The following is a 15,682-nucleotide window of genomic DNA, read 5'->3' on the forward strand; positions in this document are numbered from 1 at the left end:
CTAATATTTGCATGTCTCTAAATTTCGCTTTAAGATTAAATACATTTTATGGGTATCCTTTTTTATTATGAAATTACAGAATCATTCAGTAAAGTTCATTTGATTAATAATGCCTCGTTTTGCTATCTAAATAAATTACATTTATAAGGCGTTTAGAAAATTGAAGACATAACATTAAGATTATGTTCTTAATATATATATATATATATATATATATATATATATATATATATATATAGGTTTCGATATGCATGCTTTATAAGCCATTTAAACGGATCCTGATTAGTATGAACAATATGTTTAATAGTTCATTTTTATTTCTACTTATGATATAGATAAACAATATTAATGTGGAAGAATAACAGGTATAATAAGTTAGGGTCTGGTGACTCACTAACAAAATTATACAAAAATGATGCCAAAAGATGTAGGGTCCAGAAGAACGGCCTGGGCGTTCTGATCAGCAGACCTCTTCTGATAGCCAATATGAAAACCAGATCAGCATCCTGCGAATATTAGCTCTTCTTATTTCAGGTAACAGAATATAACAGGAAAATTGATATGATCAGCATAAATAAAAGATCATAAAGGAAAATAAATGGATCATAAATAAGACTAGTAATAGAGTGCTATTAGAAAAGTAACCCCCACACAATGTGGCTGCTTTAAACACATAGAACATAATCCCAAAGTTTCGAAACCCCCTGTATTTTTTTTTAAATACAAGGTTGGCAAAATTGTAAAATGTCTATATTTACCCCAAGTTAATTTGTTATAAACTTTTAATATGTTAAAATACGGTTCTTACACAAATGCATAGTAAAAATAATTCTATTGTGAATATTTTGATATTTTGGAAAATTTTATACTTTTACTAATGAAGGTCTATCATATGATATTATAATTGAATCGAATTCGATACTAATCTTCAATGTTGGTTGGTTGGTTGGTTGGTTGGGTGATTATTATGCATTTTTTATTTGGCATGTAAACCATCATTGGGTAATTTTATCCCAATATTGCATGCATGTTTTTTGTACAAATTTGTTTTGTAAGTATTTATTATGTAAATTAACAGTCTGTAAACAAGAGTTTCAATTTAACCTTAAGATCTGGAAGTACCTATTAACTAAAGGATGAGTCTAAACTCCCTAAAAGATAACAAATTAGTGTCTATCAACTGGATACAGTTTTGTGTAATACATAGTATGACTTGAGATAATAGTTTGAGTAGTTGATCATCATCATTATGACCTACATTTGACGGCTTTAGGTAATTGACTTCTAAACTAATTAATCTCTGGCCAGAGTTTTATTGATCATTCTTTCTCACAAGTCCATTTTCTCCTTGATCTTGCCTATGAACAGAATCTGATATCTTAATTGTTCTATACCTACTGTTCCAAAACATTCCTTCTTTCAACGTGGCCATATCATCAAAGTCACTTGTTTTGAACACATCTCCCTACATTGTCCAGATTTCATTTTCTGCCAAGGTCAGTAGAACTAAGTCTGTCTTTAAATCTTACATTACACAACCATTGTATCATCCTCATATCCTTTCTTTCTATACACCGCATGTCATCAACCTGCTCTGACCATGTTTCACTTCTATGCCTCAGCACAGTGTGGAATTTTCCCTTTAGTCAACAATGGTAACATTCTGCTGGTTAATGATTGCAAAAGTTCTCTGCAAGAATTAGGAGTGGGTGGAGTAAATTCAATCATCTGTGTCAGAATAAGTTCAGCTGGCAGAGGATTACAGAATGGAGCAGGTGCCTCACTGGTATCACTAAGAAAACCTCTCGGCAACCTCACTAAGTTCACTGTCCAGATAATACTTTCTCCATATCAGACTTTAACTTTGGAAATAGAATAGGCAGAAAGAAAATCTAGGAACCAGTAGTTATTGTTGAGTAGAGGCGAACACCTTGCCCAAGGGTGTCTGAGACAGTTCAGTGTCAGGAAATTGTTTATATAAAAGGATAAAAGGAGAAATAATATGTAAAGGATATATTTCAAGAATTTCTAATATGAAGCATGATCATATTGATGTAAAAAAAGAGGTTCGGCCCAGAATCCTGCATTCAAAACAGGCAAATCATTTATCTTGCAGTAATATTGGTAAGAAAGTGTCCATGCAGTGGTCAGGGATTTTAGATTTAGGAAGTTATATCTTCTGGCCTTTTGAATAATGTTATCTGTACAAAAAAACAGCTGAGCAAATTCATAAACAGATGAGACTAGAAGAATCCAAAGTCTAAAAAAAAAATGAGAAAATGATGGTGCCAACAGCAAGTTGCAAGATGGCACCACTATGACGGTGATATATCCTTTCAAGTCATTCAAAGACAGAAGAAAAGCCGAAGAATTGTCCTTTAGCAGGATATGTAGAGACACCTGCATCCATGCAAGAAAAACCAAACCAAACTATTAAACCATATTAATATTATTAATACAAATAATAATAATAATAATAATAATAATAATAATAAAAATAATAATAATAATCGTCCATTATTAGATAGACAACTGGAAATTGCATTTGCAGTAGACAATGAAATGAAAGAAAAATGTAAAAATATAGAGAAAATTTTCGACTTGACCAAAAACCAAACAAAAAATTATACAGCAAAAAATCAATATTAATTTGTATTACTTAGACTACAATTTGTTGTCATCTTCACGTTTCGGCCAATATAACTTTCAACCTTCTTCAGGTACATCTTTTCAAACTTGAGAATCTTTAAGCCAAGCTTGGGAATCTATACAGAATTCTTCACTGAACATTTTATTTAATTCACTGAGGTAGATTGTTCTTGTTCCATCAGCCGTGACCGGATAGAATTGTTAATTCATTAATAAATTGTTCTTTGTAATTATTGTCTCTTGACACGTGGCTCAACAGGTATGTGTATTGGCAATCAATCAGTTCAAAGGGACAGTCTTTAAAGTTTAATCATTTCTACATGAATAAAAAAAACATTTCTCCTTTTTACACTCAATAATAACTTGCCTAGAGTCTGTCTATCAGAGTGTAGCCACATATCAGGGATTTGCGAAGTTGCTTAAGTTATTTGGAAATTTTCCTTTTCCCGTATTAGTTGCTCGAAAATCTAATCCACTCTATTATTTAAGAAATAAGAGATGAATGCCAATCGCGTTAGATTGTTGAAAATTTTTACTTTTACTAGTGGAAATATGTTTTATTGAGTGCCAATCTCATTAAACTAACATTCCTATGAAGCTTTTGTATTGTATTTACACATTGTTGAACTGATTTGTTTCAGTCAACATCCTCCGTGCATAACTGAAAATAAAGGTGAAACATTTTGTTTTATTTTTAACAAAAGAACATATAGCTTATTCCGTTTCTTTCGGATGAAGTATAATCCTAATTTACACGATTTTTCTTCTGAATATTAACTTCATCAACATTTATATTTATACTATAACTTTCCATGGAAGTTCTGTTAAGTTTTGGTACAAAGAGAGAGAGGGGGGGAGAAAGGGAGGGAGGGAGGGAGGAAGGGAGATGAAGAAGAGTTCTTTGCTGAGGTTGTAGGTATGCAAGTTTTTGTTGTAAACAAGAAGGGAGACTGGAGCTCAGTTGAGCACCTACCATGAAAATAATGATATGATAGAAAGAGGCCCTTATCTCCGAGTGGCTTCTGGTCCTGGATGAGTGGTGACCTCCATGTCAAAAGAAAAAAAGAAAAAGTGGCATCTTTGCTGTGCGAATGAGGTTGTAGGGAAGAAAAAAGATCATTCCCACTAGATTGTAAAGTCGGTTTTGTACTCTTGGGACTACAATCAAGACAAATTATATCCGTTTTGCCTCATCCTGTTTGTAAAGGAATTTAATCCAGCTATAATAAATGGAGATCATAATTAGAACGATTGATTATGATAAGTCAATCAATCTAGCCATCGACAGATCACAGGAAATTGGCTGGGCAGCTAATGAAAGGAGACAAAAAGTGAGTAATTGGAAGATGTCAAGCAGGATACATATTTACACCAAATAATTGGAAGTGCGGAAGCAAAGATGGAGATTTCATGGATTCTATTCACATCCATCGCCTTAGTTCTTCAAACAAAAACTATTAATCCTACATCAAACAATAGACACAAGAAAACAGATTCTTCATAAGAAAGCATGCAATTGCAATCAAGAAACTGTTAATAACCGAATGAATGCTAGCTTTTGTAGAGCCAATTACTGGCAGGCAATCACGGCGAGCCAAAACTGAGCATTAATATCATGATTGGAAAGAAGTCTCTCATTAAGCAATAAACATGCGTTGATAAAATATAAATTATACATCAAAGAGTGGAGTCAATGAGGAATAATCCAAATCTTGCATTAGCAAAATGAATGAAAGGAATTCATTTACAAGTAACACAATCTCACAATCTTTATTTATCGCATAATCTTCTGTATTCTCTCTACTTCTCATGGTGCATATATCTCAGTGGTAATGATAATCAGAGCTTTGTGCTAATCCCTAAATATTAACAAAGAATTAATAAACTCGTCCTCGCGTTTATAATCAATTGTCATAAAATTGGGTTGCTTTGTTTTATGTCTTATCAACCGTTTCAAGTTAGCTAATGCTGAATCCAATTATTTTAATAACACATTGTAAGTTATTTATATCTGGCATTTGATTTCATAAGTTATCCATGATGTAAATATACGTGCATTCTGACACATGCAGTTTTCTACTATAGCCAAGAGAGATTCTATGTAAACCCATGTTGGGAACACAGACAGGTATTAGCATTCAAGATCAGTGGAAGTGGGAATAATGACAACTAAATGCCGACTTCATACTCTTTAATACTCATAAATAAGAGCCTCACAACATGATATAGTTTAAAATCATGCACAGTACCTGTCACAAGAAAGCAAACAGTTGACATATATCAGGATTATCAATAAGTAGTGCCTCTGACTATCGTCCAATAGTCTAATTTAGCTAAGTTTTGCAAATGCAATGATTTATATCTCTATTGGTTATATGGAAAAATTACAGCTCTGAACTTACTGTGGTTTTTTATTTACAGTTGTTTGAATTGAGTCAAATGTAAAATGGAGTTTGTCGAATGTTGCACAGTGACCTGTTTTTTTGTATTTGAAAGAATGCACACTAGGGGAGAGTTTTGATGAAATGAAAGAAACGAATGTTATGATACCTTATCCAATAACCTTGTAAAACGCTGGCATAATGAATTCAAACATGAGAGAAAATCTGTAGAAATAGCCCTGAGATCTGCTTTCACCCCCCATCCCTTTCTGTCATTAAAGAAACATCTGTCAGTTCAAGTGAGATTGTCATTTTTAAAGATTGGAGTGTAATTATTCGCCAAGTCGCCCAAGAGATTAAGATTACTTAAAGGTTTACAGACCATTTACATGTGCATAAGGTGTTTGCACCTTTCTAGAAATGAGAACGCAACGATTGCTCATGCATGAACTTGGAGATGTGTCGAGATTTTTCAAAATACTGATTACACAGGATAAAACCTGGATCTATTGATATGATCAAGAGACCAAAACTCAGGCAATGCAGTGAAAGCGCTAGAACACACCACCTCCAATGGAGATAAGAGTGCAGCCCTCTGCTGGCAAGCTTATGTTCAGATACCTCTGGAACCAGGACGGAGTAGTAATGACAGCTACCCTGGAAAAGAGTAACACTTGTATTATAGGAGTCTATTATACTTCAGTTTGGAAGAAATTAAGAGAATCTATCAAGGTAAAGAGGCGGAGTAAGATCAGCAAAGTTATCCTCCTCCTGCAAGACAACGCTCCTGTCCATAAAATGCATGTAACCAGATAAGAAGCAATGTCCTGACCTTGCATTTTAACTTTCACCTCTTCTCAACCATGAAGTTGTTTTGAAAGGAAAATATTTTCAAGATGATCCAGCCTTGATTTCCGGAGTCTCACTGTGGTTGTAACACCAACATAGAGTGGGTCCTCCAGAGTTGTATTAACAATGGGAGAAATGTGGAACTCTGGGGGAAGAGAAATTGTAGATAAGTGTGTGTGTGTGTGTGTGTGTGTGTGTGTGTGTGTGTGTGTGTGTGTGTGTGTGTGTGTGTTTATATCACAAATGTAGAGAGAGATTAAATGTAAATGTACCAAGTTTTGTTGCTTTAGTGCTATGAGAAGTGGATTAGGGACATTACTTATTGAGCGCCCCTCATATTTTACTAAGTAGGATATGTTCTATATTTGTCTGGAAATATCATAACTATTTCTTTTTGTATCTTGACTAAAAAAAATAGTCCATTCTAAACCTTGTAAATGTGTCAAAATGTAATCCCCTACTTTATGATACCTGAATCCCTCAACAAAACATAAGCTAATGTACCATATTATTATGCTTTCTGTATTGTTATATAATAGATACTCTCTAATTAGGTGCATAATGAAGGATTAATAATGAAGCAAAGATTGCACAATCTACAACATCACGTCGGTTTTAAATCCAAAGATGTTGGAGTTTCTTTAGCCTCTCTTTATAGGTCTCTCCAGAAAACAGATTTAAACAAAAACTGAAGAGAGTCTGATATAGACGACCAGTTACTGGTTTCTTTTGATTGGATTTGAAACCGACAGTACCGATGTAATTCTGGTCTTCTGTAACATATAGAAATAAACATTACACTCTTATTTTGGAAATTTTCTTAATAATTGAGCACTTAGATGGTTCCCTCTCACTAATCCTGTGTTTTTTTCTTATGCTGAGAATATCTTTGCCATTTTCTTTATTTACTAATCCTTTCTTATTTCTTTTACACTATTCTGACGACATGCTACTTCTTTATTCCTCGCATCTAAATAATTCTATGTGCAAACAAACAAGTAAGATTATGAGAATTTTCTTTTTATATTGATGGATTTTCATTGCTAAGCACAATCATTATTTCGGTGCATCTAAACTAGGAGAGCTTATGTTATTGGTAGTCTGCCAGTTTGAAATGTAATTTTGCATATATTGAGAGAGAATTTTATGTCTAAACGAAATTATTGTATGCACTTCTAGAAGTGTGCATGGTGACATCAAAAATGATAAGAGAAACAATATTTTCAAAGTTTTAGTAGTAAATAGTATATATTCCTCTCTTTATAACTAAAAATCTATTATATATATATATATATATATATATATATGTGTGTATGTGTGTGTGTATGTGTGTTTGTTTATATCAACAATGTAGAGAGATCAATACTTTTCACAAATTTATATACATATCAGAAAAATGTGATCCATTGAGTTACTCGCTCAAGTCTCAATCAGGAGAAAGTGAGTTTGCAAAGCCCCTTAAATATATAAAAAAAAAACTCCTCTAAAACTACAGGTTTAATAGTATTTCGGCATGTGGTAATATTGTTTATCATCGAGTATTGCAATAATTTTTTTATTTTTTATAACATTTGACTACTAATAAATAGAGGTAAAGAAGGAGAGGGAGGGAGAGCAGGTGGCAGACAATGTAAATACAGAATAAGAATGGAGAGGTTAAGTACATACAGTTAGAGAGGCTGAAATTGATATGTAGAAGATCAGCAAGAGTTGGGTTTGATTAGTTATTTGCAAATAAGAATTAAGTAGAAGAAACTGTAGAAGCTATTTTCTTAAAATATAATTCAATTACAAACTAATATAAATGTTAGCATGTTTTTATTATTAAAATATATAGGAAAGTCTTAATTAAACAAACTTTGATTAACTAAGATTTAGTGTAATATATATATATATATAAGTGTGATGATTAAAGTTAAATTCTGTAGATTAAAATATATATAAAAATATATTCAAGTAAAGAATTTATTGCTTGAAACTAGAAATGTATGGAGAAGAATTATATTTATTTCCTTAATCCATGGATTTTCAATAATGGATCATATCATCAGAGCAAATGAAATGCAATTAGCAAAATGTACAGCTATGAATAAGCATATTTTGCTTATCAGCACATATATTGAAAATTTTATTTAAAAGTTATTTAAATGGTGCTTAAAAGTCATAGAAAAGGAATATCATACAACCTGGGCAGCCCAATATCAGAATGAGTTCAATAGTTTCCGGGGCATTACTGCCAGATCGGACGACTAGTAATCAAGGGGGAAAATCAGAGGTGATCGAGTAATTCGATAGATTTAAAGCATGTACTAAATCTGAGGTGACTTATATATATATATATATATATATATATATATATATATATATATATATATATATATATATATATTATATATAAATGCAACTTTGTCTGTGTGTGTGTGAGTTCGTTATAGATTCAAAAACGGTTGGACCGATTTTTATGAAATTTCACACAAAGGTACTTGCTGTTGCTGGCAGTCTTATAAGATAGGTTTTGCATCGAAATGTTTTATACAAGTATCTGCAACCGATAATCGCTATGCACTTTTTTACGTATGCAAATGAAAATGACTGGCCATTTTTCCAGGTAGTTGCTTAGCGACGAGCCAGACCGACGCTGACAACGTATTTCTGCTATGGAATTGTTTGTACTACTACTTCACACTTTATAGTGCATGCACAGACGCACATACGACCATTACAGTGTATTTTCTCTTTCTTTCTTTTATTTTTTGTTTGACGAAGTTGTGTCACATTTTGCATACTATATGTGTATGTGTGTGTTTCTTTTAAAGATACCACGTTAAATGGGTAGAAAGTTTCTGAAAATTAGTAAATAATAGGGTGTCTACTCCTATTAACGTGATATCTTTAAAGAAAAAATATAGCTCTAGTGTTACATTATTGAGCTATCTAAATAAGTACTTTGTTATATATTCATATGTACAATAATTGTCCCAAGTAGTTAAATTACATATAAAATAATAATGACGATTTTTTATCGTGGCTTTTACAAATCTGAAGATGGTCAACATTTTCCCGAAATCTCATTTATATTGAATAAAGCATAATTCGCATAATTGTTTTCCTTTCATATATATATATATATATATATATATATATATATATATATATATATATATATATATATATGTCATCTTCTCGCCTGTCTGTTTAAATGTGTGTATGTATGTATGTATATATATGAATGTCTGCCTAAAACTTTCCACAGAGGCGACAGATTGGCACAAAGTCGAAATCGTTTTAAAGCTCGACCCTTCGGACGACAAATATCGAACAATTGGCTAAAAACAATAATTCCTACACCCTCAACTGGGCACTTTTCTACAGGGAGGGGTCGATTTTTTTCGCCGATATTTTCGATAGTTATCCCCTCTTTTCGATTGACTAGCCTTAATTTAAACGTCCGTAACTTTCGGTTTGGCGATGGACGTAACAGCAAAGATGTCACGTTTTTTTCGCGTTCTTTTCCTTCTTCGCGGTATGGGTTCGAACCTGTCTACCTTCTAACACTTTTTATTGCTCAACACACACCTTCAAACACCCGAGCAAAGCTGGGCACCCAGACTAGTATATATATATATATATATATATATATATATATATATATATATATATATATATATATATATATACATACATGTGTGTGAGAGAGAGAAAAAAGGAAATAGAGAGACAGACGAATGAACAAACAAACAAAGAAAACGAAAGACGTTCAGAAGTCTGCAGCGTTCCTCCATATCTCATCTTATACTAAAATTCTTGTATTCAATTTTTTTGGTAGATAACCTTGAAGGATATATCTATGAATTTATTTTTACCAAGGTGAATACATGAGTCCTGAGCTCAATAGTTAACGATAAGACGCAATTTTCAGTAGAAAGATTCTCAGTAGAATGCTTATAGTATATGATTAACAATCACTACCACCTAAAGTGCATCAAACTGCAATGCTGGTTTCTGTAAAGATTAAGTATTTTTCAAACAAAACAAAAAAGATGCTTGTTTTTGTCATCAGACAAATGAACATATTGAGTACAGTTATGGATATGTCAGCGTAAGGAGAAAAATATTGGCATATTTTGAATATCATAGCTGTGTAATTACAAGCTTGGAGAACAAAGTAACCAAGTGCTATTTTTATGATCCGAATGAATAACCTTCGAGTGGAAGCTAGTTTGTAACGTATAATCTGTCTGAGTACTTGGTCATAAGGTCTGAGGTTTGAATTTCACAAAGATTACAGACATTTTCCATGCATTTACAAACCTCTTGATTATCAGATTAAGCTTAATGTCAGCCACAGAAACGATGCATATACATTAAGTGCTTTCGGTGTTGAATGGTGTGTGTGGAAGGAAATGAATGGGTTTGTGATTGTGCAAACCTCTCACATGATTGATGATGGTCTTAGTGAGGAGAGCAAAACATGGCATCGCAGAGCAACTAACGGAATAAAGAGGTGATATATTTTGTAGGAAAAAGCTATTTCTACATTTAAAGGTTAAGAGTTCAGTAACGTTTGTGTGAATTAGAATGTAGATGTTTCGAAATGCTGTTTAAATGCTCCAGTTTTTTTTAAGATTGACTTTTAGCATTTCATTATTTAAAAATAGTTATTTTTTATATCATGCTATTAATAAGTTCTGTCTAAGTGTAATTATCCAATGTATAAATATGTAAATAATTAATAATTTTCATCTCTACTTGTGGTTTTCACTTAGCATAATGCATTACTCTTCCTAATCAGCATAGACTATGTATATCCATAACCAGTAGTGCTAATAAAAAAAAGACCAACTCTATAATCTCCCGACATGAAAATAAGAAAAATATCTGACAGCTGATCACATCTTCAAATGATCTGATGATTGAGTTTCGATTTTCATCATGATAACACTAACTAGGTCTAGCGACAAGCGATATGGGGAAACAGCTATAATAGCAGTTCCCACTTCGAGTAAAACATTATTCCTCACAAATAGTATAGAGTTTGATAACCGATATAATGAATATAACAAAAATGAAAAAAAAAAAAAAAAAAACTCTTTTAATGTAGGGTGAGCATTATAAGTAAAATGTCCAACTGCTGAACGCAGTGTCATGTCTCGATATAATAATAACAGTCGCATATGTATTTTAAAAATATATTTAAGTATCCTGAATGCATAATTAACAAATGAAGCATGCCCGAGCCCCTGTGAGTGCACAGTGAACGAGGCATAACAAATGACTAAGTTCAGCATTTGCCCCCCTCCATTTAGCCCCCAAAGTCCCCGAGGGACGTCAAATCCTGGTGAAAATGAAGAAACGGTACAGTTTTAGGCTTTAGCATATGTACATTTGAGTTCTGCACCATGCAGAAAAAGAAATGACTAAGTCCATCATTTGCTCCCACCCTTTTAAGTCCCAAAAGTCCCCAAGACCTTAACATATGTAAATTTGAGTTCAGCACCAGGCAAAACTGCCAAATATACATACACAGAAAATTTGGGACAAATATGGTAAAATAGTCCCAAGAATGGCATGTTTTTATTAGCCCTAAATGAGCCACTGCGGCACACCCAAGACTTATCATGAAGTATAGACAAGCAAAATTACATAGCAATCGGTTAGTTACAACTTTTCAGAAAGTTTTATAAAACTCCAAGGCATCATGTTTTTTAATAAGTACAAAAGTGTCAATTTTAGTCATTTTAACCCGAAAGGCACCCCTAGGGGTGCAACAAAAGTTTTCCCAGAAAGTAGGTTCTGTTACTTTTTTACTCATATCATGTTTAATGTTTGTGCAAAATTTCAAAAAGTTCCAAAGCGTAATTATTGAGAAAAGTGTGGACAGGGAACGAACAAACGAATGGACAAGGGTGAATTTACAGGTCCACTCTCTTTTTGTTGGGAGACCAAAAAAAGATCATTGGCTATAAAATGCCAGCTTATGTCATTTCCAAAAAAGTGTCAACTTAACAAGGACTTGGCTCTTTTTCATACACTGTGCACGTAGATTTTACAAGCTTTGTTTAAGTTCTATAAAAAGCAATTTCTTCGAATGCCTATAAGAAGATGTGATTTTCTAACTTAACCTGCTAGCTATCATTGAAATAAATTAGACTCTAAAGCCTTAATAAGAAAACCTGCCTCAGAGAATGATAACACTGTACAATCAGTTTTTATTTGCTTCCAGTCTTCTTTAATTTCTTTCTGCTACTGAACTTGTACAATACCATACCAAGAGATCGGTTGAGATATTTGCAGTCCTTTTTGACTTTTATTAAGTTTAATTAAGTGGCCGACTATAGTTGAGAGTGCCACTACATAAACAGGTTCTTATTGAACCGTTCCCTTAAGTAATAAAATTATATCAAATTTCAACTAATAACGATTACTACACTATTGTCCCAATGACTACGGCTCCCTTTTCATGTAATGGTTTACTGAGGTGTAGGGAAGAGCGACACTCCATTCCCAGGATTACTCCACTTGCCCTTTAGCCTTGTCTTATAATGCAAGGGGACATCAAGTACCATTTTTAAGTGTTTAGTATAACTCGAGCAAGTATTGAACTTTAGTCTCCCTATACATTATTCAAATGGGTTAGTATTTTTGTTAGCATGGTTAGCAACAGTGTTAAATAGAAGAACAACAAAACGAATTGTATATTCTCCCCAAAGAACTTCACATAATTAAGTAAAGAACAGATGACAGAAGAAGATTGATCCTTCATGTTAAGACATTTGGATTAACAAATTATTCTGAAGTAAACACATCTTCAGTACTATATTTTAATTCCTCCACATATAGCACGTGATATACCTAAATGATCCGCTATTTGGTACCGAAACTGGCTTAACATTGCTTAACTTTGGTGATCTAAGAAGTATTGGTATAATAACTTATATTAACTGCGTATTGTTAATAAGGTTTTCTGTAATAAGTGTTGCTGCATAAACTAATCATTAAAATAGTTAAATACAATTCAGTATTGTAACAAAATATTTTAAAGAAATATTTCTTTGCATGGTACAAAATTTTGTTATGGCTATGTAAATTATTAAATAGAAACTAGATTAAGCCCTAAGAGATTCTCTTTTTGTTTGCAAAGAGAAGGTCTCAGAGTCTTAATATATATAGTTTCTAGAATTTTGAGTTGGTAAAGAGAGTTCGACTTGCTAACGATGGAAAAAAGTCGACATTAAAATTCGAAGCGCAGATACGATTATTTATATTGTGCTCTCCTATAGATGAGCCATGGGTATTGCTCAAAACGTCCAAAGTTTCCATTGTTATGGTGTTGTGTTGGTAGGGGGAGAAGGTCTTTACAAATTGAAGATAAGATGGGTTTTCAAGTAAAAACAACACGGGTATTTGATGCAAAGTAACATTGTTGTACGACAGAAGAAATTTGCTTGGCAAATTTTTCACTAATATTACCTAGCCAAGGTAGGCGTAGGTAGATAGGCCATCCTATTATTTATTTATTCAAATGTAGCTGTGGTGTGCGCTATGTCGGACGAACGTCTGAAAGATTAGATAATAGGGTAAAAGAACATATTCCATCCAAAATTCAGAATGGAAACTACCTACCTTCGGACATTTTGAGCAATACCCATGGCTCATCTATAGGAGAGCACATTATAAATAATCGTATTTGCGCTTCGAATTTTAGTGCCGACTTTTTTTCCATTCTTAACAAGTCGAACTCTCTTTACCATCTCAAAATTCTAGAAACTATATATATATTAAGACTCTGAGACCATCTCTTTGCAAACAAAACATCTCTTAAGTTTAATCTAGTTTCTATTTAATAATTATTTCCCCCCACCACCTTTTTTTCTTCCCTGCTTTTTCATCTCTGATTCATTGTTCCCCCCTTTTTTCTTTTTTAAACGTAATTAAACTCGATTTTAGCTCTATTGAGCGAGCTTCGAAACCGGTCAGCTGACGCATTCATTTTTATTTCTTAATTTCACAATCTAAAATAAAGAATGCTTTCGAACAGGTTTAAATTTAGTCTTTACATAGCAATAATGAAAGTAATATTGTAACATACAAATAACATGCTGGTAAATTCTACTTTTTTATCTATGCGATTTATTTGTTTAAAAATAATTTGTATCATTATTTCAATTTCTTTTAACGTCAGCAGTGTAAACGTTAAAAAAAACAGTTGATCATGTATTTTGCCAGGTAACACTAAAAACATAGTTGACAGGTAACATTCTAAGCTGTAGGTAATCCGAACTAAAAAAAAAAGGGGGGATTACTTTTCCTTATTTCAAATCAGTTTAATTATAAAGTATCTTTTTCAACATGTAATGCGTTGTTAATGTTCAACCATTTGGAATCTCCTGCTGTGACCTACCGCATTTAACCCAAGGGAAATCATCAGAATCTTCCTAATATAAGTTTTATCAGCTTTCCCATCACACATAAAAAGAAAACCGTTTTTTTTTTCTCCCTTCACGTTCTTGCACTTCAATTACTGAGCTGATTCCTGTGCATGATGTCATCTCATCTATATTGAAATATCTTTTCCAGAAACAGTTTTGAAATTCTTGAGACAAGCCGATTCCATTTGCGCTAACAATCAAAATTATTTACCTTGAGAGACATAAAAATACTCATCAGAATTTTCAAATTCCTCATTTTTTTTTTCTATGGGGGTGGGCAGACAAATTCAAAAAGGAAAAGGCGAAATTTTGCGTATTATTTGGATTACTGTTCTCAGCTTAGGTGTTATTTAAAAACACTTAAGATGAAAACAGTATTCTGAAGAATAGAAATGATATGAATAATCAATTTCAGCTAAAAAATTTCAGAAACATGCAAGAAATTAATTTTTGATTTAAGCTAACAACTAAAATTACTGGTTTGTATCATTTAGCATATTCGGATTACTATTCCCATTATCGATGTTATTTCACAACGTTTCGGTTAATATAACCTCCGACCTTCTTCATATACATTTTTTCAAACTTCGTTATCTCTATTCTAAGTTTGGAATCTATAGGGAATTTAGAACTGAACATTTTATAAAGATTCACGAATTCAGAATTCTGTACAGATTCCCTAGTTTTTATAGTTCAGATGTTCCAAATGGTGCACCAGAGGAAGGTTAAATGTTACATTAGTCTAAACGGTATGAGAATAATATCCAAGATGAGTTCAAATTATATCCATCATTAAACCTCATCTAAACATTTCCAGAACCTCATATTTACATATGTTCAGTAATGTTCATTTGCGCTAACAATCAAAATTATTTACCTTGAGAGGCATAAAAAATAATCATCAGAATTTTCAAATTCCTGACTAATTTTTTTTTTTTGGGGGGGGGGGTATAAATTCAAAGAGAAATTATTTGTACTATTTGGATAAATAGTATAATAATTTCTTTTCTTAAATGTAATTTCATATTCCACAAAGACAAATTTCATCAGGAAAACTCAATGTATAAAAGATGTAAATTTGTAATATTTCAATTATCATATCAGGATTAAAACTAAAAGTCATAGTTAACATTATTATTATTTTTCCTGTAATATTTTAAAATCTAGTCCTATAATTTCGAAAGGTAATTCTTTCAAGTGCCATCAGGAGATGTAGCAGTATTTATATTAAAGTCACACTAGACGCTCAATATGTAAAATTATTAACATACACATTGTGTACTGTTCATAAAACATCCACCAACACTTACTGCTTGCCGGCTTTTCGGTCTTACTCATACTACATGCAAGTAAGCCTCAAAATGTGCCACTTTT

The 15,682-nt window shown here is 32.5% G+C and overlaps 1 protein-coding gene across 17 annotated transcripts in view; it reads right to left on the reverse strand.

The window, feature by feature from the left end:
- Positions 1-15,682, reverse strand: part of LOC145284706 (uncharacterized) — a 2,222,015-nt gene that overhangs the window by 531,730 nt on the left and 1,674,603 nt on the right. The gene's annotated exons all lie outside the window — the stretch shown is intronic.

Source organism: Euprymna scolopes, chromosome 9, assembly GCF_053919585.1.
Source record: "Euprymna scolopes isolate OS-2025 chromosome 9, ASM5391958v1, whole genome shotgun sequence".
NCBI classification, from domain to species: domain Eukaryota; kingdom Metazoa; phylum Mollusca; class Cephalopoda; order Sepiida; family Sepiolidae; genus Euprymna; species Euprymna scolopes.